This window comes from Chiloscyllium punctatum, chromosome 44, assembly GCF_047496795.1.
Source record: "Chiloscyllium punctatum isolate Juve2018m chromosome 44, sChiPun1.3, whole genome shotgun sequence".
NCBI classification, from domain to species: domain Eukaryota; kingdom Metazoa; phylum Chordata; class Chondrichthyes; order Orectolobiformes; family Hemiscylliidae; genus Chiloscyllium; species Chiloscyllium punctatum.
The window spans coordinates 1,131,204-1,155,131 of NC_092782.1; positions in this window are offsets into that span (position 1 = coordinate 1,131,204).

Here is a 23,928-nt window from a genome sequence, read left to right on the forward strand (position 1 = left end):
AGAAAAGTGAAAAGAAGAGATAAGAGAAAAGCAGTGAAAAGAGAAAAGAAGAGAAAAGAGAAATGAAGAGAAATGAGAAATGAAGAGAAAAGAGAAAAGAAGAGAAAAGAGAAAAGAAGAGATAAGAGAAAAGCAGTGAAAAGAGAAAAGAAGAGAAAAGAGAAATGAAGAGCAAAGAGAATAGAAGAGAAAAGAGAAGTGAAGAGAAATGAGAAATGAAGAGAAAAGAGAAAAGAAGAGAAAAGAGAAAAGAAGAGAAAACAGAAAAGATAAATGAAGAGAAATTAGAAAAGAGAAATGACAAATTGAAAAGAGAAAAGAAGAGGAAAGAGAATAGAGAAAACAAGAGAAAACAGAAAACAAGAGAAAAGAAAAAAGGTAAAAGAAGAGAATAGAGAATAGAAGAGAAGAGGAAAGAGAAAAGGAAAGATAAGAAAAAAGTAGAGAAAAGTGAAAAGAAAAAAGAAATGAAGCGAAAAGAGGAAAGAGAAAAGAAGAGAAAAGAGAAAAGAAGAAAAAAGAGAAAAGAGAAGAGGGAAACAGAAAGGAGGAGAAAAGATTCAAGAGAAATGAAGAGTAAAGAGAAAAGAAGAGAAAAGAGAAAGTAGAGAAAAGAGGAATGAGAAAAGATGAGAAAAGGGAAAAGAGAAATGAAGGTGGGAGGGAAAAGAAGAGAAAAGAGAAAAGAAGATAAAAGAGAAAAGAGAAGAGGGAAAGACAAAGGAGGAGAAAAGATAAAAGAGAAATGAAGAGAAAAGAGAAAAGATAAAAGAAGAGAAATGAGAAATGAGAAAACAAGACAAAAGAGAAAAGGGAAATGACAAAAGTGAAAAGAGAAAAGAAGAGGAAAGAGAATTGAGAAAAGAAGAAATAAGAGAAAAGCAGTGAAAAGAGAAAAGAAGAGAAAAGTGAAAAGAAGAGATAAGAGAAAAGCAGTGAAAAGAGAAAAGAAGAGAAAAGAGAAATGAAGAGAAATGAGAAATGAAGAGAAAAGAGAAAAGAAGAGAAAAGAGAAAAGAAGAGATAAGAGAAAAGCAGTGAAAAGAGAAAAGAAGAGAAAAGAGAAATGAAGAGCAAAGAGAATAGAAGAGAAAAGAGAAGTGAAGAGAAATGAGAAATGAAGAGAAAAGAGAAAAGAAGAGAAAAGAGAAAAGAAGAGAAAACAGAAAAGATAAATGAAGAGAAATTAGAAAAGAGAAATGACAAATTGAAAAGAGAAAAGAAGAGGAAAGAGAATAGAGAAAACAAGAGAAAACAGAAAACAAGAGAAAAGAAAAAAGGTAAAAGAAGAGAATAGAGAATAGAAGAGAAGAGGAAAGAGAAAAGGAAAGATAAGAAAAAAGTAGAGAAAAGTGAAAAGAAAAAAGAAATGAAGCGAAAAGAGGAAAGAGAAAAGAAGAGAAAAGAGAAAAGAAGAAAAAAGAGAAAAGAGAAGAGGGAAACAGAAAGGAGGAGAAAAGATTCAAGAGAAATGAAGAGTAAAGAGAAAAGAAGAGAAAAGAGAAAGTAGAGAAAAGAGGAATGAGAAAAGATGAGAAAAGGGAAAAGAGAAATGAAGAGAGAAGAGAAAAGAAGAGAAAAGAGAACGTAGAATATAAGAGAAAGAGAAAAGAAGAGAAAAGAGATAAGAAGAGAAAAGACAAAGTAGAATGTAAGAGAAAGAGAAAAGAAGAGAAAACAGAATAGAAGAGAAAAGAGGAAAGAGAAAAGGAGAGAAAAGAAGAAAAATAGAAAAGAGAAAAGAAGAGAAAAGAGAAAAGATAAAAGAAGAGAAATGAGAAATGAGAAAACAAGACAAAAGAGAAAAGAGAAATGACAAAAGTGAAAAGAGAAAAGAAGAGGAAAGAGAATTGAGAATGAAGAGAAAAGAAGAGATAAGAGAAAAGCAGTGAAAAGAGAACAGAAGAGAAAAGAAGAGCAAAGAGAATAGAAGAGAAAAGAGAAGTGAAGAGAAATGAGAAATGAAGAGAAAAGAGAAAAGAAGAGAAAAGAAGTAAAAACAGAAAAGATAAATGAAGAGAAATGAGAAAGAGAAATGACAAATTGAAAAGAGGAAAGAAGAGGAAAGAGAAAAGAGAAAAGAAGAGAAAAGAGAAAGGAAGAGAAAACACAAAAGATAAATGAAGAGAAATGAGAAAATAGAAATGACAAATTGAAAAGAGGAAAGAAGTGGAAAGAGAAAAGAGAAAACAAGTGAAAAGAAAAAAGGTAAAAGAAGAGAATAGAAAATAGAAGAGAAGAGGAAAGAGAAAAGTATAGAAAAGAAAAAAAGAAGAGAAAAGTGAAAAGAAAAAAGAAATGAAGCGAAAAGAGGAAAGAGAAAAGAAGAGAAAAGAGAAAAGAAGAAAAAAGAGAAAACAGAAGAGGGAAAGAGAAAGGAGGATAAAAGATAAAAGAGAAATGAAGAGAAAAGAGAAAAGGAGAGAAAAGAGAAAGTACAGAAAAGAGGAATGAGAAAAGATGAGAAAAGGGAAAAGAGAAATGAAGAGAGAAGAGAAAAGAAGAGAAAAGAGAAAAGAAGATAAAAGAGAAAAGAGAAGAGGGAAAGACAAAGGAGGAGAAAAGATAAAAGAGAAATGAAGAGAAAAGAGAAAAGAAGAGAAAAGAGAAAAGATAAAAGAAGAGAAATGACAAATTAGAAAACAAGACAAAAGAGAAAAGAGAAATGACAAAAGGGAAAAGAGAAAAGAAGAGGAAAGAGAATTGAGAATGAAGAGAAAAGAAGAGATAAGAGAAAAGCAGTGAAAAGAGAAAAGAAGAGAAAAGAAGAGCAAAGAGAATAGAAGAGAAAAGAGAAGTGAAGAGAAATGAGAAATGAAGAGAAAACAGAAAAGAAGAGAAAAGAGAAAAGAAGAGAAAAGAGAAAAGGTAAATGAAGAGAAATGAGTAAAGAGAAATGACAAATTGAAAAGAGGAAAGAAGAGGAAAGAGAATAGAGAAAACAAGAGAAAAGAGAAAACAAGAGAAAAGAAAAAAGGTAAGAGAAGAGAATAGAGAATAGAAGAGAAGAGGAAAGAGAAAAGGAAAGAAAAGAAAAAATAAGAGAAAGCTGAAAAGAAAAAAGAAATGAAGCGAAAAGAGGAAAGAGAAAAGAAGAGAAAAGAGAAAAGAAGATAAAAGAGAAAAGAGAAGAGGGAAAGACAAAGGAGGAGAAAAGATAAAAGAGAAATGAAGAGAAAAGAGAAAAGAAGAGAAAAGAGAAAAGATAAATGAAGAGAAATGAGAAATGAGAAAACAAGACAAAAGAGAAAAGAGAAATGACAAAAGTGAAAAGAGAAAAGAAGAGGAAAGAGAATTGAGAAAAGAAGAAATAAGAGAAAAGCAGTGAAAAGAGAAAAGAAGAGAAAAGTGAAAAGAAGAGATAAGAGAAAAGCAGTGAAAAGAGAAAAGAAGAGAAAAGAGAAATGAAGAGAAATGAGAAATGAAGAGAAAAGAGAAAAGAAGAGAAAAGAGAAAAGAAGAGATAAGAGAAAAGCAGTGAAAAGAGAAAAGAAGAGAAAAGAGAAATGAAGAGCAAAGAGAATAGAAGAGAAAAGAGAAGTGAAGAGAAATGAGAAATGAAGAGAAAAGAGAAAAGAAGAGAAAAGAGAAAAGAAGAGAAAACAGAAAAGATAAATGAAGAGAAATGAGAAAAGAGAAATGACAAATTGAAAAGAGAAAAGAAGAGGAAAGAGAATAGAGAAAACAAGAGAAAACAGAAAACAAGAGAAAAGAAAAAAGGTAAAAGAAGAGAATAGAGAATAGAAGAGAAGAGGAAAGAGAAAAGGAAAGATAAGAAAAAAGTAGAGAAAAGTGTAAAGAAAAAAGAAATGAAGCGAAAAGAGGAAAGAGAAAAGAAGAGAAAAGAGAAAGTAGAATGTAAGAGAAAGAGAAAAGAAGAGAAAACAGAATAGAAGATAAAAGAGGAAAGAGAAAAGCAGAGAAAAGAAGAAAAATAGAAAAGAGAAAAGAAGAGAAAAGAGAAAAGATAAAAGAAGAGAAATGAGAACTGAGAAAACAAGACAAAAGAGAAAAGAGAAATGACAAAAGTGAAAAGAGAAAAGAAGAGGAAAGAGAATTGAGAAAAGAAGAAATAAGAGAAAAGCAGTGAAAAGAGAAAAGAAGAGAAAAGTGAAAAGAAGAGATAAGAGAAAAGCAGTGAAAAGAGAAAAGAAGAGAAAAGAGAAATGAAGAGAAATGAGAAATGAAGAGAAAAGAGAAAAGAAGAGAAAAGAGAAAAGAAGAGATAAGAGAAAAGCAGTGAAAAGAGAAAAGAAGAGAAAAGAGAAATGAAGAGCAAAGAGAATAGAAGAGAAAAGAGAAGTGAAGAGAAATGAGAAATGAAGAGAAAAGAGAAAAGAAGAGAAAAGAGAAAAGAAGAGAAAACAGAAAAGATAAATGAAGAGAAATGAGAAAAGAGAAATGACAAATTGAAAAGAGAAAAGAAGAGGAAAGAGAATAGAGAAAACAAGAGAAAACAGAAAACAAGAGAAAAGAAAAAAGGTAAAAGAAGAGAATAGAGAATAGAAGAGAAGAGGAAAGAGAAAAGGAAAGATAAGAAAAAAGTAGAGAAAAGTGTAAAGAAAAAAGAAATGAAGCGAAAAGAGGAAAGAGAAAAGAAGAGAAAAGAGAAAGTAGAATGTAAGAGAAAGAGAAAAGAAGAGAAAACAGAATAGAAGATAAAAGAGGAAAGAGAAAAGCAGAGAAAAGAAGAAAAATAGAAAAGAGAAAAGAAGAGAAAAGAGAAAAGATAAAAGAAGAGAAATGAGAACTGAGAAAACAAGACAAAAGAGAAAAGACAAATGACAATAGTGAAAAGAGAAAAGAAGAGGAAAGAGAATTGAGAATGAAGAGAAAAGAAGAGATAAGAGAAAAGCAGTGAAAAGAGAAAAGAAGAGCAAAGAGAATAGAAGAGAAAAGAGAAGTGAAGAGAAATGAGAAATGAAGAGAAAAGAGAAAAGAAGAGGAAAGAGAAAAGAAGAGAAAACAGAAAAGATAAATGAAGAGAAATGAGAAAAGAGAAATGACAAATTGAAAAGAGAAAAGAAGAGGAAAGAGAATAGAGAAAACAAGAGAAAACAGAAAACAAGAGAAAAGAAAAAAGGTAAAAGAAGAGAATAGAGAATAGAAGAGAAGAGGAAAGAGAAAAGGAAAGATAAGAAAAAAGTAGGGAAAAGTGAAAAGAAAAAAGAAATGAAGCGAAAAGAGGAAAGAGAAAAGAAGAGAAAAGAGAAAGTAGAATATAAGAGAAAGAGAAAAGAAGAGAAAAGAGAAAAGAAGAGAAAAGAGAAAGTAGAATATAAGAGAAAGAAAAAAGAAGAGAAAAGAGAAAGTAGAATGTAAGAGAAAGAGAAAAGAAGAGAAATGAGAAAACAAGACAAAAGAGAAAAGAGAAATGACAAAAGTGAAAAGAGAAAAGAAGAGGAAAGAGAATTGAGAAAAGAAGAGATAAGAGAAAAGCAGTGAAAAGAGAAAAGAAGAGAAAAGAGAAAAGAAGAGATAAGAGAAAAGCAGTGCAAAGAGAAAAGAAGAGAAAAGAGAAATGAGGAGCAAAGAGAATAGAAGAGAAAAGAGAAGTGAAGAGTAATGAGAAATGAAGAGAAAAGAGAAAAGAGAAAAGAAGAGAAAACAGAAAAGATAAATGAAGAGAAATGAGAAAAGAGAAATGACAAATTGAAAAGAGAAAAGAAGAGGAAAGAGAATAGAGAAAACAAGAGAAAACAGAAAACAAGAGAAAAGAAAAAAGGTAAAAGAAGAGAATAGAGAATAGAAGAGAAGAGGAAAGAGAAAAGGAAAGATAAGAAAAAAGTAGAGAAAAGTGAAAAGAAAAAAGAAATGAAGCGAAAAGAGGAAAGAGAAAAGAAGAGAAAAGAGAAAAGAAGAAAAAAGAGAAAAGAGAAGAGGGAAACAGAAAGGAGGAGAAAAGATAAAAGAGAAATGAAGTGAAAAGAGAAAAGAAGAGAAAAGAGAACGTAGAATATAAGAGAAAGAGAAAAGATGGGAAAAGAGAAAAGAAGAGAAAAGAGAAAGTAGAATGTAAGAGAAAGAGAAAAGAAGAGAAAACAGAATAGAAGAGAAAAGAGGAAAGAGAAAAGGAGAGAAAAGAAGAAAAATAGAAAAGAGAAAAGAAGAGAAAAGAGTAAAGATAAAAGAAAAGAAATGAGAAATGAGAAAACAAGACAAAAGAGAAAAGAGAAATGACAAAAGTGAAAAGAGAAAAGAAGAGGAAAGAGAATTGAGAATGAAGAGAAAAGAAGAGATAAGAGAAAAGCAGTGAAAAGAGAAAAGAGGGAAAAGAAGAGCAAAGAGAATAGAAGAGAAAAGAGAAGTGAAGAGAAATGAGAAATGTAGAGAAAAGAGAAAAGAAGAGGAAAGAGAAAAGAAGAGAAAACAGAAAAGATAAATGAAGAGAAATGAGAAAAGAGAAATGACAAATTGAAAAGAGAAAAGAAGAGGAAAGAGAATAGAGAAAACAAGAGAAAACAGAAAACAAGAGAAAAGGAAAAAGGTAAAAGAAGAGAATAGAGAATAGAAGAGAAGAGGAAAGAGAAAAGGAAAGATAAGAAAAAAGTAGAGAAAAGTGAAAAGAAAAAAGAAATGAAGCGAAAAGAGGAAAGAGAAAAGAAGAGAAAAGAGAAAAGAAGAAAAAAGAGAAAAGAGAAGAGGGAAACAGAAAGGAGGAGAAAAGATAAAAGAGAAATGAAGAGAAAAGAGAAAAGAAGAGAAAAGAGAACGTAGAATATAAGAGAAAAAGATGGGAAAAGAGAAAAGAAGAGAAAAGAGAAAGTAGAATGTAAGAGAAAGAGAAAAGAAGAGAAAACAGAATAGAAGAGAAAAGAGGAAAGAGAAAAGGAGAGAAAAGAAGAAAAATAGAAAAGAGAAAAGAAGAGAAAAGAGAACGTAGAATATAAGAGAAAGAGAAAAGATGGGAAAAGAGAAAAGAAGAGAAAAGAGAAAGTAGAATGTAAGAGAAAGAGAAAAGAAGAGAAAACAGAATCGAAGAGAAAAGAGGAAAGAGAAAAGGAGAGAAAAGAAGAAAAATAGAAAAGAGAAAAGAAGAGAAAAGAGTAAAGATAAAAGAAAAGAAATGAGAAATGAGAAAACAAGACAAAAGAGAAATGAGAAATGACAAAAGTGAAAAGAGAAAAGAAGAGGAAAGAGAATTGAGAATGAAGAGAAAAGAAGAGATAAGAGAAAAGCAGTGAAAAGAGAAAAGAGGGAAAAGAAGAGCAAAGAGAATAGAAGAGAAAAGAGAAGTGAAGAGAAATGAGAAATGTAGAGAAAAGAGAAAAGAAGAGGAAAGAGAAAAGAAGAGAAAACAGAAAAGATAAATGAAGAGAAATGAGAAAAGAGAAATGATAAATTGAAAAGAGAAAAGAAGAGGAAAGAGAATAGAGAAAACAAGAGAAAACAGAAAACAAGGGAAAAGGAAAAAGGTAAAAGAAGAGAATAGAGAATAGAAGAGAAGAGGAAAGAGAAAAGGAAAGATAAGAAAAAAGTAGAGAAAAGTGAAAAGAAAAAAGAAATGAAGCGAAAAGAGGAAAGAGAAAAGAAGAGAAAAGAGAAAAGAAGAAAAAAGAGAAAACAGAAGAGGGAAACAGAAAGGAGGAGAAAAGATAAAAGAGAAATGAAGAGAAAAGAGAAAAGAAGAGAAAAGAGAAAGTAGAGAAAAGAGGAATGAGAAAAGATGAGAAAAGGGAAAAGAGAAATGAAGAGAGAAGAGAAAAGAAGAGAAAAGAGAACGTAGAATATAAGAGAAAGAGAAAAGATGAGAAAAGAGAAAAGAAGAGAAAAGAGAAAGTAGAATGTAAGAGAAAGAGAAAAGAAGAGAAAACAGAATAGAAGAGAAAAGAGGAAAGAGAAAATTAGAGAAAAGAAGAAAAATAGAAAAGTGAAAAGAAGTGAAAAGAGAAAAGATAAAAGAAGAGAAATGAGAAATGAGAAAACAAGACAAAAGAGAAAAGAGAAATGACAAAAGTGAAAAGAGAAAAGAAGAAGAAAGAGAATTGAGAATGAAGAGAAAAGAAGAGATAAGAGAATAGCAGTGAAAAGAGAAAAGAAGAGAAAAGAAGTGCAAAGAGAATAGAAGAGAAAATAGAAGTGAAGAGAAATGAAAAATGAAGAGAAAAGAGAAAAGAAGAGAAAAGAAGTAAAAACAGAAAAGATAAATGAAGAGAAATGAGAAAAGAGAAATGACAAATTGAAAAGAGGAAAGAAGAGGAAAGAGAAAAGAGAAAACAAGAGAAAAGGAAAAAGGTAAAAGAAGAGAATAGAGAAAAGAAGAGAAAAGAGAAAGTAGAATATAAGAGAAAGAGAAAAGAAGAAAAAAGAGAAAGTAGAATGTAAGAGAAAGAGAAAAGAAGAGAAATGAGAAAACAAGACAAAAGAGAAAAGAGAAATGACAAATTGAAAAGAGGAAAGAAGAGGAAAGAGAATAGAAAAAACAAGAGAAAAGAGAAAACAAGAGAAAAGAAAAAAGGTAAGAGAAGAGAATAGAGAATAGAAGAGAAGAGGAAAGAGAAAAGGAAAGAAAAGAAAAAAGAAGAGAAAGCTGAAAATAAAAAAGAAATGAAGCGAAAAGAGGAAAGAGAAAAGAAGAGAAAAGAGAAAAGAAGAGAAAAGAGAAAAGAGAAGAGGGAAAGACAAAGGAGGAGAAAAGATAAAAGAGAAATGAAGAGAAAAGAGAAAAGAAGAGAAAAGAGAAAAGATAAATGAAGAGAAATGAGAAATGAGAAAACAAGACAAAAGAGAAAAGAGAAATGACAAAAGTGAAAAGAGAAAAGAAGAGGAAAGAGAATTGAGAAAAGAAGAAATAAGAGAAAAGCAGTGAAAAGAGAAAAGAAGAGAAAAGTGAAAAGAAGAGATAAGAGAAAAGCAGTGAAAAGAGAAAAGAAGAGAAAAGAGAAATGAAGAGAAATGAGAAATGAAGAGAAAAGAGAAAAGAAGAGAAAAGAGAAAAGAAGAGATAAGAGAAAAGAAGAGATAAGAGAAAAGCAGTGCAAAGAGAAAAGAAGAGAAAAGAGAAATGAAGAGCAAAGAGAATAGAAGAGAAAAGAGAAGTGAAGAGAAATGAGAAATGAAGAGAAAAGAGAAAAGAAGAGAAAAGAGAAAAGACGAGAAAACAGAAAAGATAAATGAAGAGAAATTAGAAAAGAGAAATGACAAATTGAAAAGAGAAAAGAAGAGGAAAGAGAATAGAGAAAACAAGAGAAAACAGAAAACAAGAGAAAAGAAAAAAGGTAAAAGAAGAGAATAGAGAATAGAAGAGAAAAGGAAAGAGAAAAGGAAAGATAAGAAAAAAGTAGAGAAAAGTGAAAAGAAAAAAGAAATGAAGCGAAAACAGGAAAGAGAAAAGAAGAGAAAAGAGAAAAGAAGAAAAAAGAGAAAAGAGAAGAGGGAAACAGAAAGGAGGAGAAAAGATTCAAGAGAAACGAAGAGTAAAGAGAAAAGAAGAGAAAAGAGAAAGTAGAGAAAAGAGGAATGAGAAAAGATGAGAAAAGGGAAAAGAGAAATGAAGAGAGAAGAGAAAAGAAGAGAAAAGAGAACGTAGAATATAAGAGAAAGAGAAAAGAAGAGAAAAGAGATAAGAAGAGAAAAGACAAAGTAGAATGTAAGAGAAAGAGAAAAGAAGAGAAAACAGAATAGAAGAGAAAAGAGGAAAGAGAAAAGGAGAGAAAAGAAGAAAAATAGAAAAGAGAAAAGAAGAGAAAAGAGAAAAGATAAAAGAAGAGAAATGAGAAATGAGAAAACAAGACAAAAGAGAAAAGAGAAATGACAAAAGTGAAAAGAGAAAAGAAGAGGAAAGAGAATTGAGAAAAGAAGAAATAAGAGAAAAGCAGTGAAAAGAGAAAAGAAGAGAAAAGTGAAAAGAAGAGATAAGAGAAAAGCAGTGAAAAGAGAAAAGAAGAGAAAAGAGAAATGAAGAGAAATGAGAAATGAAGAGAAAAGAGAAAAGAAGAGAAAAGAGAAAAGAAGAGATAAGAGAAAAGCAGTGAAAAGAGAAAAGAAGAGAAAAGAGAAATGAAGAGCAAAGAGAATAGAAGAGAAAAGAGAAGTGAAGAGAAATGAGAAATGAAGAGAAAAGAGAAAAGAAGAGAAAAGAGAAAAGAAGAGAAAACAGAAAAGATAAATGAAGAGAAATTAGAAAAGAGAAATGACAAATTGAAAAGAGAAAAGAAGAGGAAAGAGAATAGAGAAAACAAGAGAAAACAGAAAACAAGAGAAAAGAAAAAAGGTAAAAGAAGAGAATAGAGAATAGAAGAGAAGAGGAAAGAGAAAAGGAAAGATAAGAAAAAAGTAGAGAAAAGTGAAAAGAAAAAAGAAATGAAGCGAAAAGAGGAAAGAGAAAAGAAGAGAAAAGAGAAAAGAAGAAAAAAGAGAAAAGAGAAGAGGGAAACAGAAAGGAGGAGAAAAGATTCAAGAGAAATGAAGAGTAAAGAGAAAAGAAGAGAAAAGAGAAAGTAGAGAAAAGAGGAATGAGAAAAGATGAGAAAAGGGAAAAGAGAAATGAAGAGAGAAGAGAAAAGAAGAGAAAAGAGAACGTAGAATATAAGAGAAAGAGAAAAGAAGAGAAAAGAGATAAGAAGAGAAAAGACAAAGTAGAATGTAAGAGAAAGAGAAAAGAAGAGAAAACAGAATAGAAGAGAAAAGAGGAAAGAGAAAAGGAGAGAAAAGAAGAAAAATAGAAAAGAGAAAAGAAGAGAAAAGAGAAAAGATAAAAGAAGAGAAATGAGAAATGAGAAAACAAGACAAAAGAGAAAAGAGAAATGACAAAAGTGAAAAGAGAAAAGAAGAGGAAAGAGAATTGAGAATGAAGAGAAAAGAAGAGATAAGAGAAAAGCAGTGAAAAGAGAACAGAAGAGAAAAGAAGAGCAAAGAGAATAGAAGAGAAAAGAGAAGTGAAGAGAAATGAGAAATGAAGAGAAAAGAGAAAAGAAGAGAAAAGAAGTAAAAACAGAAAAGATAAATGAAGAGAAATGAGAAAGAGAAATGACAAATTGAAAAGAGGAAAGAAGAGGAAAGAGAAAAGAGAAAAGAAGAGAAAAGAGAAAGGAAGAGAAAACACAAAAGATAAATGAAGAGAAATGAGAAAAGAGAAATGACAAATTGAAAAGAGGAAAGAAGTGGAAAGAGAAAAGAGAAAACAAGTGAAAAGAAAAAAGGTAAAAGAAGAGAATAGAAAATAGAAGAGAAGAGGAAAGAGAAAAGTATAGAAAAGAAAAAAGAAGAGAAAAGTGAAAAGAAAAAAGAAATGAAGCGAAAAGAGGAAAGAGAAAAGAAGAGAAAAGAGAAAAGAAGAAAAAAGAGAAAAAAGAAGAGGGAAAGAGAAAGGAGGATAAAAGATAAAAGAAAAATGAAGAGAAAAGAGAAAAGGAGAGAAAAGAGAAAGAAGAGAAAAGAGGAATGAGAAAAGATGAGAAAAGGGAAAAGAGAAATGAAGAGAGAAGAGAAAAGAAGAGAAAAGAGAAAAGAAGATAAAAGAGAAAAGAGAAGAGGGAAAGACAAAGGAGGAGAAAAGATAAAAGAGAAATGAAGAGAAAAGAGAAAAGATAAAAGAAGAGAAATGAGAAATGAGAAAACAAGACAAAAGAGAAAAGGGAAATGACAAAAGTGAAAAGAGAAAAGAAGAGGAAAGAGAATTGAGAAAAGAAGAAATAAGAGAAAAGCAGTGAAAAGAGAAAAGAAGAGAAAAGTGAAAAGAAGAGATAAGAGAAAAGCAGTGAAAAGAGAAAAGAAGAGAAAAGAGAAATGAAGAGAAATGAGAAATGAAGAGAAAAGAGAAAAGAAGAGAAAAGAGAAAAGAAGAGATAAGAGAAAAGCAGTGAAAAGAGAAAAGAAGAGAAAAGAGAAATGAAGAGCAAAGAGAATAGAAGAGAAAAGAGAAGTGAAGAGAAATGAGAAATGAAGAGAAAAGAGAAAAGAAGAGAAAAGAGAAAAGAAGAGAAAACAGAAAAGATAAATGAAGAGAAATTAGAAAAGAGAAATGACAAATTGAAAAGAGAAAAGAAGAGGAAAGAGAATAGAGAAAACAAGAGAAAACAGAAAACAAGAGAAAAGAAAAAAGGTAAAAGAAGAGAATAGAGAATAGAAGAGAAGAGGAAAGAGAAAAGGAAAGATAAGAAAAAAGTAGAGAAAAGTGAAAAGAAAAAAGAAATGAAGCGAAAAGAGGAAAGAGAAAAGAAGAGAAAAGAGAAAAGAAGAAAAAAGAGAAAAGAGAAGAGGGAAACAGAAAGGAGGAGAAAAGATTCAAGAGAAATGAAGAGTAAAGAGAAAAGAAGAGAAAAGAGAAAGTAGAGAAAAGAGGAATGAGAAAAGATGAGAAAAGGGAAAAGAGAAATGAAGAGAGAAGAGAAAAGAAGAGAAAAGAGAACGTAGAATATAAGAGAAAGAGAAAAGAAGAGAAAAGAGATAAGAAGAGAAAAGACAAAGTAGAATGTAAGAGAAAGAGAAAAGAAGAGAAAACAGAATAGAAGAGAAAAGAGGAAAGAGAAAAGGAGAGAAAAGAAGAAAAATAGAAAAGAGAAAAGAAGAGAAAAGAGAAAAGATAAAAGAAGAGAAATGAGAAATGAGAAAACAAGACAAAAGAGAAAAGAGAAATGACAAAAGTGAAAAGAGAAAAGAAGAGGAAAGAGAATTGAGAATGAAGAGAAAAGAAGAGATAAGAGAAAAGCAGTGAAAAGAGAACAGAAGAGAAAAGAAGAGCAAAGAGAATAGAAGAGAAAAGAGAAGTGAAGAGAAATGAGAAATGAAGAGAAAAGAGAAAAGAAGAGAAAAGAAGTAAAAACAGAAAAGATAAATGAAGAGAAATGAGAAAGAGAAATGACAAATTGAAAAGAGGAAAGAAGAGGAAAGAGAAAAGAGAAAAGAAGAGAAAAGAGAAAGGACGAGAAAACACAAAAGATAAATGAAGAGAAATGAGAAAAGAGAAATGACAAATTGAAAAGAGGAAAGAAGTGGAAAGAGAAAAGAGAAAACAAGTGAAAAGAAAAAAGGTAAAAGAAGAGAATAGAAAATAGAAGAGAAGAGGAAAGAGAAAAGTATAGAAAAGAAAAAAGAAGAGAAAAGTGAAAAGAAAAAAGAAATGAAGCGAAAAGAGGAAAGAGAAAAGAAGAGAAAAGAGAAAAGAAGAAAAAAGAGAAAACAGAAGAGGGAAAGAGAAAGGAGGATAAAAGATAAAAGAGAAATGAAGAGAAAAGAGAAAAGGAGAGAAAAGAGAAAGTACAGAAAAGAGGAATGAGAAAAGATGAGAAAAGGGAAAAGAGAAATGAAGAGAGAAGAGAAAAGAAGAGAAAAGAGAAAAGAAGATAAAAGAGAAAAGAGAAGAGGGAAAGACAAAGGAGGAGAAAAGATAAAAGAGAAATGAAAAGAAAAGAGAAAAGAAGAGAAAAGATAAAAGAAGAGAAATGACAAATTAGAAAACAAGACAAAAGAGAAAAGAGAAATGACAAAAGGGAAAAGAGAAAAGAAGAGGAAAGAGAATTGAGAATGAAGAGAAAAGAAGAGATAAGAGAAAAGCAGTGAAAAGAGAAAAGAAGAGAAAAGAAGAGCAAAGAGAATAGAAGAGAAAAGAGAAGTGAAGAGAAATGAGAAATGAAGAGAAAAGAGAAAAGAAGAGAAAAGAGAAAAGAAGAGAAAAGAGAAAAGGTAAATGAAGAGAAATGAGTAAAGAGAAATGACAAATTGAGAAGAGGAAAGAAGAGGAAAGAGAATAGAGAAAACAAGAGAAAAGAGAAAACAAGAGAAAAGAAAAAAGGTAAGAGAAGAGAATAGAGAATAGAAGAGAAGAGGAAAGAGAAAAGGAAAGAAAAGAAAAAATAAGAGAAAGCTGAAAAGAAAAAAGAAATGAAGCGAAAAGAGGAAAGAGAAAAGAAGAGAAAAGAGAAAAGAAGAGAAAAGAGAAAAGAGAAGAGGGAAAGACAAAGGAGGAGAAAAGATAAAAGAGAAATGAAGAGAAAAGAGAAAAGAAGAGAAAAGAGAAAAGATAAATGAAGAGAAATGAGAAATGAGAAAACAAGACAAAAGAGAAAAGAGAAATGACAAAAGTGAAAAGAGAAAAGAAGAGGAAAGAGAATTGAGAAAAGAAGAAATAAGAGAAAAGCAGTGAAAAGAGAAAAGAAGAGAAAAGTGAAAAGAAGAGATAAGAGAAAAGCAGTGAAAAGAGAAAAGAAGAGAAAAGAGAAATGAAGAGAAATGAGAAATGAAGAGAAAAGAGAAAAGAAGAGAAAAGAGAAAAGAAGAGATAAGAGAAAAGCAGTGAAAAGAGAAAAGAAGAGAAAAGAGAAATGAAGAGCAAAGAGAATAGAAGAGAAAAGAGAAGTGAAGAGAAATGAGAAATGAAGAGAAAAGAGAAAAGAAGAGAAAAGAGAAAAGAAGAGAAAACAGAAAAGATAAATGAAGAGAAATGAGAAAAGAGAAATGACAAATTGAAAAGAGAAAAGAAGAGGAAAGAGAATAGAGAAAACAAGAGAAAACAGAAAACAAGAGAAAAGAAAAAAGGTAAAAGAAGAGAATAGAGAATAGAAGAGAAGAGGAAAGAGAAAAGGAAAGATAAGAAAAAAGTAGAGAAAAGTGTAAAGAAAAAAGAAATGAAGCGAAAAGAGGAAAGAGAAAAGAAGAGAAAAGAGAAAGTAGAATGTAAGAGAAAGAGAAAAGAAGAGAAAACAGAATAGAAGATAAAAGAGGAAAGAGAAAAGGAGAGAAAAGAAGAAAAATAGAAAAGAGAAAAGAAGAGAAAAGAGAAAAGATAAAAGAAGAGAAATGAGAACTGAGAAAACAAGACAAAAGAGAAAAGACAAATGACAATAGTGAAAAGAGAAAAGAAGAGGAAAGAGAATTGAGAATGAAGAGAAAAGAAGAGATAAGAGAAAAGCAGTGAAAAGAGAAAAGAAGAGCAAAGAGAATAGAAGAGAAAAGAGAAGTGAAGAGAAATGAGAAATGAAGAGAAAAGAGAAAAGAAGAGGAAAGAGAAAAGAAGAGAAAACAGAAAAGATAAATGAAGAGAAATGAGAAAAGAGAAATGACAAATTGAAAAGAGAAAAGAAGAGGAAAGAGAATAGAGAAAACTAGAGAAAACAGAAAACAAGAGAAAAGAAAAAGGTAAAAGAAGAGAATAGAGAATAGAAGAGAAGAGGAAAGAGAAAAGGAAAGATAAGAAAAAAGTAGAGAAAAGTGAAAAGAAAAAAGAAATGAAGCGAAAAGAGGAAAGAGAAAAGAAGAGAAAAGAGAAAGTAGAATATAAGAGAAAGAGAAAAGAAGAGAAAAGAGAAAAGAAGAGAAAAGAGAAAGTAGAATATAAGAGAAAGAAAAAAGAAGAGAAAAGAGAAAGTAGAATGTAAGAGAAAGAGAAAAGAAGAGAAATGAGAAAACAAGACAAAAGAGAAAAGAGAAATGACAAAAGTGAAAAGAGAAAAGAAGAGGAAAGAGAATTGAGAAAAGAAGAGATAAGAGAAAAGCAGTGAAAAGAGAAAAGAAGAGAAAAGAGAAAAGAAGAGATAAGAGAAAAGCAGTGCAAAGAGAAAAGAAGAGAAAAGAGAAATGAGGAGCAAAGAGAATAGAAGAGAAAAGAGAAGTGAAGAGTAATGAGAAATGAAGAGAAAAGAGAAAAGAGAAAAGAAGAGAAAACAGAAAAGATAAATGAAGAGAAATGAGAAAAGAGAAATGACAAATTGAAAAGAGAAAAGAAGAGGAAAGAGAATAGAGAAAACAAGAGAAAACAGAAAACAAGAGAAAAGAAAAAAGGTAAAAGAAGAGAATAGAGAATAGAAGAGAAGAGGAAAGAGAAAAGGAAAGATAAGAAAAAAGTAGAGAAAAGTGAAAAGAAAAAAGAAATGAAGCGAAAAGAGGAAAGAGAAAAGAAGAGAAAAGAGAAAAGAAGAAAAAAGAGAAAAGAGAAGAGGGAAACAGAAAGGAGGAGAAAAGATAAAAGAGAAATGAAGTGAAAAGAGAAAAGAAGAGAAAAGAGAACGTAGAATATAAGAGAAAGAGAAAAGATGGGAAAAGAGAAAAGAAGAGAAAAGAGAAAGTAGAATGTAAGAGAAAGAGAAAAGAAGAGAAAACAGAATAGAAGAGAAAAGAGGAAAGAGAAAAGGAGAGAAAAGAAGAAAAATAGAAAAGAGAAAAGAAGAGAAAAGAGTAAAGATAAAAGAAAAGAAATGAGAAATGAGAAAACAAGACAAAAGAGAAAAGAGAAATGACAAAAGTGAAAAGAGAAAAGAAGAGGAAAGAGAATTGAGAATGAAGAGAAAAGAAGAGATAAGAGAAAAGCAGTGAAAAGAGAAAAGAGGGAAAAGAAGAGCAAAGAGAATAGAAGAGAAAAGAGAAGTGAAGAGAAATGAGAAATGTAGAGAAAAGAGAAAAGAAGAGGAAAGAGAAAAGAAGAGAAAACAGAAAAGATAAATGAAGAGAAATGAGAAAAGAGAAATGACAAATTGAAAAGAGAAAAGAAGAGGAAAGAGAATAGAGAAAACAAGAGAAAACAGAAAACAAGAGAAAAGGAAAAAGGTAAAAGAAGAGAATAGAGAATAGAAGAGAAGAGGAAAGAGAAAAGGAAAGATAAGAAAAAAGTAGAGAAAAGTGAAAAGAAAAAAGAAATGAAGCGAAAAGAGGAAAGAGAAAAGAAGAGAAAAGAGAAAAGAAGAAAAAAGAGAAAAGAGAAGAGGGAAACAGAAAGGAGGAGAAAAGATAAAAGAGAAATGAAGAGAAAAGAGAAAAGAAGAGAAAAGAGAACGTAGAATATAAGAGAAAAAGATGGGAAAAGAGAAAAGAAGAGAAAAGAGAAAGTAGAATGTAAGAGAAAGAGAAAAGAAGAGAAAACAGAATAGAAGAGAAAAGAGGAAAGAGAAAAGGAGAGAAAAGAAGAAAAATAGAAAAGAGAAAAGAAGAGAAAAGAGAACGTAGAATATAAGAGAAAGAGAAAAGATGGGAAAAGAGAAAAGAAGAGAAAAGAGAAAGTAGAATGTAAGAGAAAGAGAAAAGAAGAGAAAACAGAATCGAAGAGAAAAGAGGAAAGAGAAAAGGAGAGAAAAGAAGAAAAATAGAAAAGAGAAAAGAAGAGAAAAGAGTAAAGATAAAAGAAAAGAAATGAGAAATGAGAAAACAAGACAAAAGAGAAATGAGAAATGACAAAAGTGAAAAGAGAAAAGAAGAGGAAAGAGAATTGAGAATGAAGAGAAAAGAAGAGATAAGAGAAAAGCAGTGAAAAGAGAAAAGAGGGAAAAGAAGAGCAAAGAGAATAGAAGAGAAAAGAGAAGTGAAGAGAAATGAGAAATGTAGAGAAAAGAGAAAAGAAGAGGAAAGAGAAAAGAAGAGAAAACAGAAAAGATAAATGAAGAGAAATGAGAAAAGAGAAATGATAAATTGAAAAGAGAAAAGAAGAGGAAAGAGAATAGAGAAAACAAGAGAAAACAGAAAACAAGGGAAAAGGAAAAAGGTAAAAGAAGAGAATAGAGAATAGAAGAGAAGAGGAAAGAGAAAAGGAAAGATAAGAAAAAAGTAGAGAAAAGTGAAAAGAAAAAAGAAATGAAGCGAAAAGAGGAAAGAGAAAAGAAGAGAAAAGAGAAAAGAAGAAAAAAGAGAAAACAGAAGAGGGAAACAGAAAGGAGGAGAAAAGATAAAAGAGAAATGAAGAGAAAAGAGAAAAGAAGAGAAAAGAGAAAGTAGAGAAAAGAGGAATGAGAAAAGATGAGAAAAGGGAAAAGAGAAATGAAGAGAGAAGAGAAAAGAAGAGAAAAGAGAACGTAGAATATAAGAGAAAGAGAAAAGATGAGAAAAGAGAAAAGAAGAGAAAAGAGAAAGTAGAATGTAAGAGAAAGAGAAAAGAAGAGAAAACAGAATAGAAGAGAAAAGAGGAAAGAGAAAATTAGAGAAAAGAAGAAAAATAGAAAAGAGAAAAGAAGTGAAAAGAGAAAAGATAAAAGAAGAGAAATGAGAAATGAGAAAACAAGACAAAAGAGAAAAGAGAAATGACAAAAGTGAAAAGAGAAAAGAAGAAGAAAGAGAATTGAGAATGAAGAGAAAAGAAGAGATAAGAGAATAGCAGTGAAAAGAGAAAAGAAGAGAAAAGAAGTGCAAAGAGAATAGAAGAGAAAATAGAAGTGAAGAGAAATGAAAAATGAAGAGAAAAGAGAAAAGAAGAGAAAAGAAGTAAAAACAGAAAAGATAAATGAAGAGAAATGAGAAAAGAGAAATGACAAATTGAAAAGAGGAAAGAAGAGGAAAGAGAAAAGAGAAAACAAGAGAAAAGGAAAAAGGTAAAAGAAGAGAATAGAGAAAAGAAGAGAAAAGAGAAAGTAGAATATAAGAGAAAGAGAAAAGAAGAAAAAAGAGAAAGTAGAATGTAAGAGAAAGAGAAAAGAAGAGAAATGAGAAAACAAGACAAAAGAGAAAAGAGAAATGACAAAAGTGAAATGAGAAAAGAAGAGGAAAGAGAATTGAGAAAAGAAGAGATAAGAGAAAAGCAGTGAAAAGAGAAAAGAAGAGAAAAGAGAAAAGAAGAGATAAGAGAAAAGCAGTGCAAAGAGAAAAGAAGAGAAAAGAGAAATGAAGAGCAAAGAGAATAGAAGAGAAAAGAGAAGTGAAGAGAAATGAGAAATGAAGAGAAAAGAGAAAAGAAGAGAAAAGAGAAAGGAAGAGAAAACACAAAAGATAAATGAAGAGAAATGAGAAAAGAGAAATGACAAATTGAAAAGAGGAAAGAAGTGGAAAGAGAAAAGAGAAAACAAGTGAAAAGAAAAAAGGTAAAAGAAGAGAATAGAAAATAGAAGAGAAGAGGAAAGAGAAAAGGAGAGAGAAGAAAAAAGAAGAGAAAAGTGAAAAGAAAAAAAGAAATGAAGCGAAAAGAGGAAAGAGAAAAGAAGAGAAAAGAGAAAAGAAGAAAAAAGAGAAAACAGAAGAGGGAAAGAGAAAGGAGGAGAAAAGATAAAAGAGAAATGAAGAGAAAAGTGAAAAGAAGAGAAAAGAGAAAGTAGAGAAAAGAGGAATGAGAAAAGATCAGGAAAGGGAAAAGAGAAAAAAAGAGAGAAGAGAAAAGAAGAGAAAAGAGAAAAGTGAAGAGAAAAGAGATAACGAGAAATGAGACAAGAGAAAAAGATTACAAGAGAGGAAAGAAGAGAAAAGAGAAAAGAGAAAGGAGAAAGTAGAAAATAAGAGAAAGAGAAAAGAAGAGAAAAGAGAAAAGAAGAGAAAAGAGAAAGTAGAATATAAGAGAAAGAGAAAAGAAGAGAAAAGAGAAAAGAAGAGAAAAGAGAAAGTAGAATATAAGAGAAAGAGAAAAGAAGAAAAAAGAGAAAGTAGAATGTAAGTGAAAGAGAAAAGAAGAGAAATGAGAAAACAAGACAAAAGAGAAAAGAGAAATGACAAAAGTGAAATGAGAAAAGAAGAGGAAAGAGAATTGAGAAAAGAAGAGATAAGAGAAAAGCAGTGAAAAGAGAAAAGAAGAGAAAAGAGAAAAGAAGAGATAAGAGAAAAGCAGTGCAAAGAGAAAAGAAGAGAAAAGAGAAATGAAGAGCAAAGAGAATAGAAGAGAAAAGAGAAGTGAAGAGAAATGAGAAATGAAGAGAAAAGAGAAAAGAAGAGAAAAGAGAAAGGAAGAGAAAACACAAAAGATAAATGAAGAGAAATGAGAAAAGAGAAATGACAAATTGAAAAGAGGAAAGAAGTGGAAAGAGAAAAGAGAAAACAAGTGAAAAGAAAAAAGGTAAAAGAAGAGAATAGAAAATAGAAGAGAAGAGGAAAGAGAAAAGTATAGAAAAGAAAAAAGAAGAGAAAAGTGAAAAGAAAAAAGAAATGAAGCGAAAAGAGGAAAGAGAAAAGAAGAGAAAAGAGAAAAGAAGAAAAAAGAGAAAACAGAAGAGGGAAAGAGAAAGGAGGATAAAAGATAAAAGAGAAATGAAGAGAAAAGAGAAAAGGAGAGAAAAGAGAAAGTACAGAAAAGAGGAATGAGAAAAGATGAGGAAAGGGAAAAGAGAAATGAAGAGAGAAGAAAAAAGAAGAGAAAAGAGAAAAGAAGATAAAAGAGAAAAGAGAAGAGGGAAAGACAAAGGAGGAGAAAAGATAAAAGAGAAATGAAGAGAAAAGAGAAAAGAAGAGAAAAGAGAAAAGATAAAAGAAGAGAAATGACAAATTAGAAAACAAGACAAAAGAGAAAAGAGAAATGACAAAAGTGAAAAGAGAAAAGAAGAGGAAAGAGAATTGAGAATGAAGAGAAAAGAAGAGATAAGAGAAAAGAAGTGAAAAGAGAAAAGAAGAGCAAAGAGAATAGAAGAGAAAAGAGAAGTGAAGAGAAATGAGAAATGAAGAGAAAAGAGAAAAGAAGAGAAAAGAGAAAAGAAGAGAAAAGAGAAAAGAAGAGAAAACAGAAAAGATAAATGAAGAGAAATGAGTAAAGAGAAATGACAAATTGAAAAGAGGAAAGAAGAGGAAAGAGAATAGAGAAAACAAGAGAAAAGAGAAAACAAGAGAAAAGGAAAAAGGTAAAAGAAGAGAATAGAGAAAAGAAGAGAAAAGAGAAAGTAGAATATAAGAGAAAGAGAAAAGAAGAAAAAAGAGAAAGTAGAATGTAAGAGAAAGAGAAAAGAAGAGAAATGAGAAAACAAGACAAAAGAGAAAAGAGAAATGACAAAAGTGAAATGAGAAAAGAAGAGGAAAGAGAATTGAGAAAAGAAGAGATAAGAGAAAAGCAGTGAAAAGAGAAAAGAAGAGAAAAGAGAAAAGAAGAGATAAGAGAAAAGCAGTGCAAAGAGAAAAGAAGAGAAAAGAGAAATGAAGAGCAAAGAGAATAGAAGAGAAAAGAGAAGTGAAGAGAAATGAGAAATGAAGAGAAAAGAGAAAAGAAGAGAAAAGAGAAAGGAAGAGAAAACACAAAAGATAAATGAAGAGAAATGAGAAAAGAGAAATGACAAATTGAAAAGAGGAAAGAAGTGGAAAGAGAAAAGAGAAAACAAGTGAAAAGAAAAAAGGTAAAAGAAGAGAATAGAAAATAGAAGAGAAGAGGAAAGAGAAAAGTATAGAAAAGAAAAAAGAAGAGAAAAGTGAAAAGAAAAAAGAAATGAAGCGAAAAGAGGAAAGAGAAAAGAAGAGAAAAGAGAAAAGAAGAAAAAAGAGAAAACAGAAGAGGGAAAGAGAAAGGAGGATAAAAGATAAAAGAGAAATGAAGAGAAAAGAGAAAAGGAGAGAAAAGAGAAAGTACAGAAAAGAGGAATGAGAAAAGATGAGAAAAGGGAAATGAGAAATGAAGAGAGAAGAAAAAAGAAGAGAAAAGAGAAAAGAAGATAAAAGAGAAAAGAGAAGAGGGAAAGACAAAGGAGGAGAAAAGATAAAAGAGAAATGAAGAGAAAAGAGAAAAGAAGAGAAAAGAGAAAAGATAAAAGAAGAGAAATGACAAATTAGAAAACAAGACAAAAGAGAAAAGAGAAATGACAAAAGTGAAAAGAGAAAAGAAGAGGAAAGAGAATTGAGAATGAAGAGAAAAGAAGAGATAAGAGAAAAGCAGTGAAAAGAGAAAAGAAGAGCAAAGAGAATAGAAGAGAAAAGAGAAGTGAAGAGAAATGAGAAATGAAGAGAAAAGAGAAAAGAAGAGAAAAGAGAAAAGAAGAGAAAAGAGAAAAGAAGAGAAAACAGAAAAGATAAATGAAGAGAAATGAGTAAAGAGAAATGACAAATTGAAAAGAGGAAAGAAGAGGAAAGAGAATAGAGAAAACAAGAGAAAAGAGAAAACAAGAGAAAAGAAAAAATGTAAGAGAAGAGAATAGAGAATAGAAGAGAAGAGGAAAGAGAAAAGGAAAGATAAGAAAAAAGTAGAGAAAAGTGAAAAGAAAAAAGAAATGAAGCGAAAAGAGGAAAGAGAAAAGAAGAGAAAAGAGAAAAGAAGAAAAAAGAGAAAACAGAAGAGGGAAACAGAAAGGAGGAGAAAAGATAAAAGAGAAATGAAGAGAAAAGAGAAAAGAAGAGAAAAGAGAAAGTAGAGAAAAGAGGAATGAGAAAAGATGAGAAAAGGGAAAAGAGAAATGAAGAGAAAAGAGAAAAGAAGAGAAAAGAGAAAAGATAAAAGAAGAGAAATGACAAATTTGAAAACAAGACAAAAGAGAAAAGAGAAATGACAAAAGTGAAAAGAGAAAAGAAGAGGAAAGAGAATTGAGAATGAAGAGAAAAGAAGAGATAAGAGAAAAGCAGTGAAAAGAGAAAAGAAGAGCAAAGAGAATAGAAGAGAAAAGAGAAGTGAAGAGAAATGAGAAATGAAGAGAAAAGAGAAAAGAAGAGAAAAGAGAAAAGAAGAGAAAAGAGAAAAGAAGAGAAAACAGAAAAGATAAATGAAGAGAAATGAGTAAAGAGAAATGACAAATTGAAAAGAGGAAAGAAGAGGAAAGAGAATAGAGAAAACAAGAGAAAAGAGAAAACAAGAGAAAAGAAAAAATGTAAGAGAAGAGAATAGAGAATAGAAGAGAAGAGGAAAGAGAAAAGGAAAGATAAGAAAAAAGTAGAGAAAAGTGAAAAGAAAAAAGAAATGAAGCGAAAAGAGGAAAGAGAAAAGAAGAGAAAAGAGAAAAGAAGAAAAAAGAGAAATGACAAATTAGAAAACAAGACAAAAGAGAAAAGAGAAATGACAAAAGTGAAAAGAGAAAAGAAGAGGAAAGAGAATTGAGAATGAAGAGAAAAGAAGAGATAAGAGAAAAGCAGTGAAAAGAGAAAAGAAGAGCAAAGAGAATAGAAGAGAAAAGAGAAGTGAAGAGAAATGAGAAATGAAGAGAAAAGAGAAAAGAAGAGAAAAGAGAAAAGAAGAGAAAAGAGAAAAGAAGAGAAAACAGAAAAGATAAATGAAGAGAAATGAGTAAAGAGAAATGACAAATTGAAAAGAGGAAAGAAGAGGAAAGAGAATAGAGAAAACAAGAGAAAAGAGAAAACAAGAGAAAAGAAAAAATGTAAGAGAAGAGAATAGAGAATAGAAGAGAAGAGGAAAGAGAAAAGGAAAGATAAGAAAAAAGTAGAGAAAAGTGAAAAGAAAAAAGAAATGAAGCGAAAAGAGGAAAGAGAAAAGAAGAGAAAAGAGAAAAGAAGAAAAAAGAGAAAACAGAAGAGGGAAACAGAAAGGAGGAGAAAAGATAAAAGAGAAATGAAGAGAAAAGAGAAAAGAAGAGAAAAGAGAAAGTAGAGAAAAGAGGAATGAGAAAAGATGAGAAAAGGGAAAAGAGAAATGAAGAGAGAAGAGAAAAGAAGAGAAAAGAGAACGTAGAATATAAGAGAAAGAGAAAAGAAGAGAAAAGAGATAAGAAGAGAAAAGACAAAGTAGAATGTAAGAGAAAGAGAAAAGAAGAGAAAACAGAATAGAAGAGAAAAGAGGAAAGAGAAAAGGAGAGAAAAGAAGAAAAATAGAAAAGAGAAAAGAAGAGAAAAGAGAAAAGATAAAAGAAGAGAAATGAGAAATGAGAAAACAAGACAAAAGAGAAAAGAGAAATGACAAAAGTGAAAAGAGAAAAGAAGAGGAAAGAGAATTGAGAATGAAGAGAAAAGAAGAGATAAGAGAAAAGCAGTGAAAAGAGAAAAGAATGGCAAAGAGAATAGAAGAGAAAAGAGAAGTGAAGAGAAATGAGAAATGAAGAGAAAAGAGAAAAGAAGAGAAAAGAGAAAAGAAGAGAAAACAGAAAAAATAAATGAAGAGAAATGAGAAAAGAGAAATGACAAATTGAAAAGAGGAAAGAAGAGGAAAGAGATTAGAGAAAACAAGAGAAAAGAGAAAACAAGAGAAAAGAAAAAAGGTAAAAGAAGAGAATAGAGAATAGAAGAGAAAAGGAAAGAGAAAAGGAAAGATAAGAAAAAAGTAGAGAAAAGTGAAAAGAAAAAAGAAATGAAGCGAAAAGAGGAAAGAGAAAAGAAGAGAAAAGAGAAAAGAAGAAAAAAGAGAAAAGAGAAGAGGGAAACAGAAAGGAGGAGAAAAGATAAAAGAGAAATGAAGTGAAA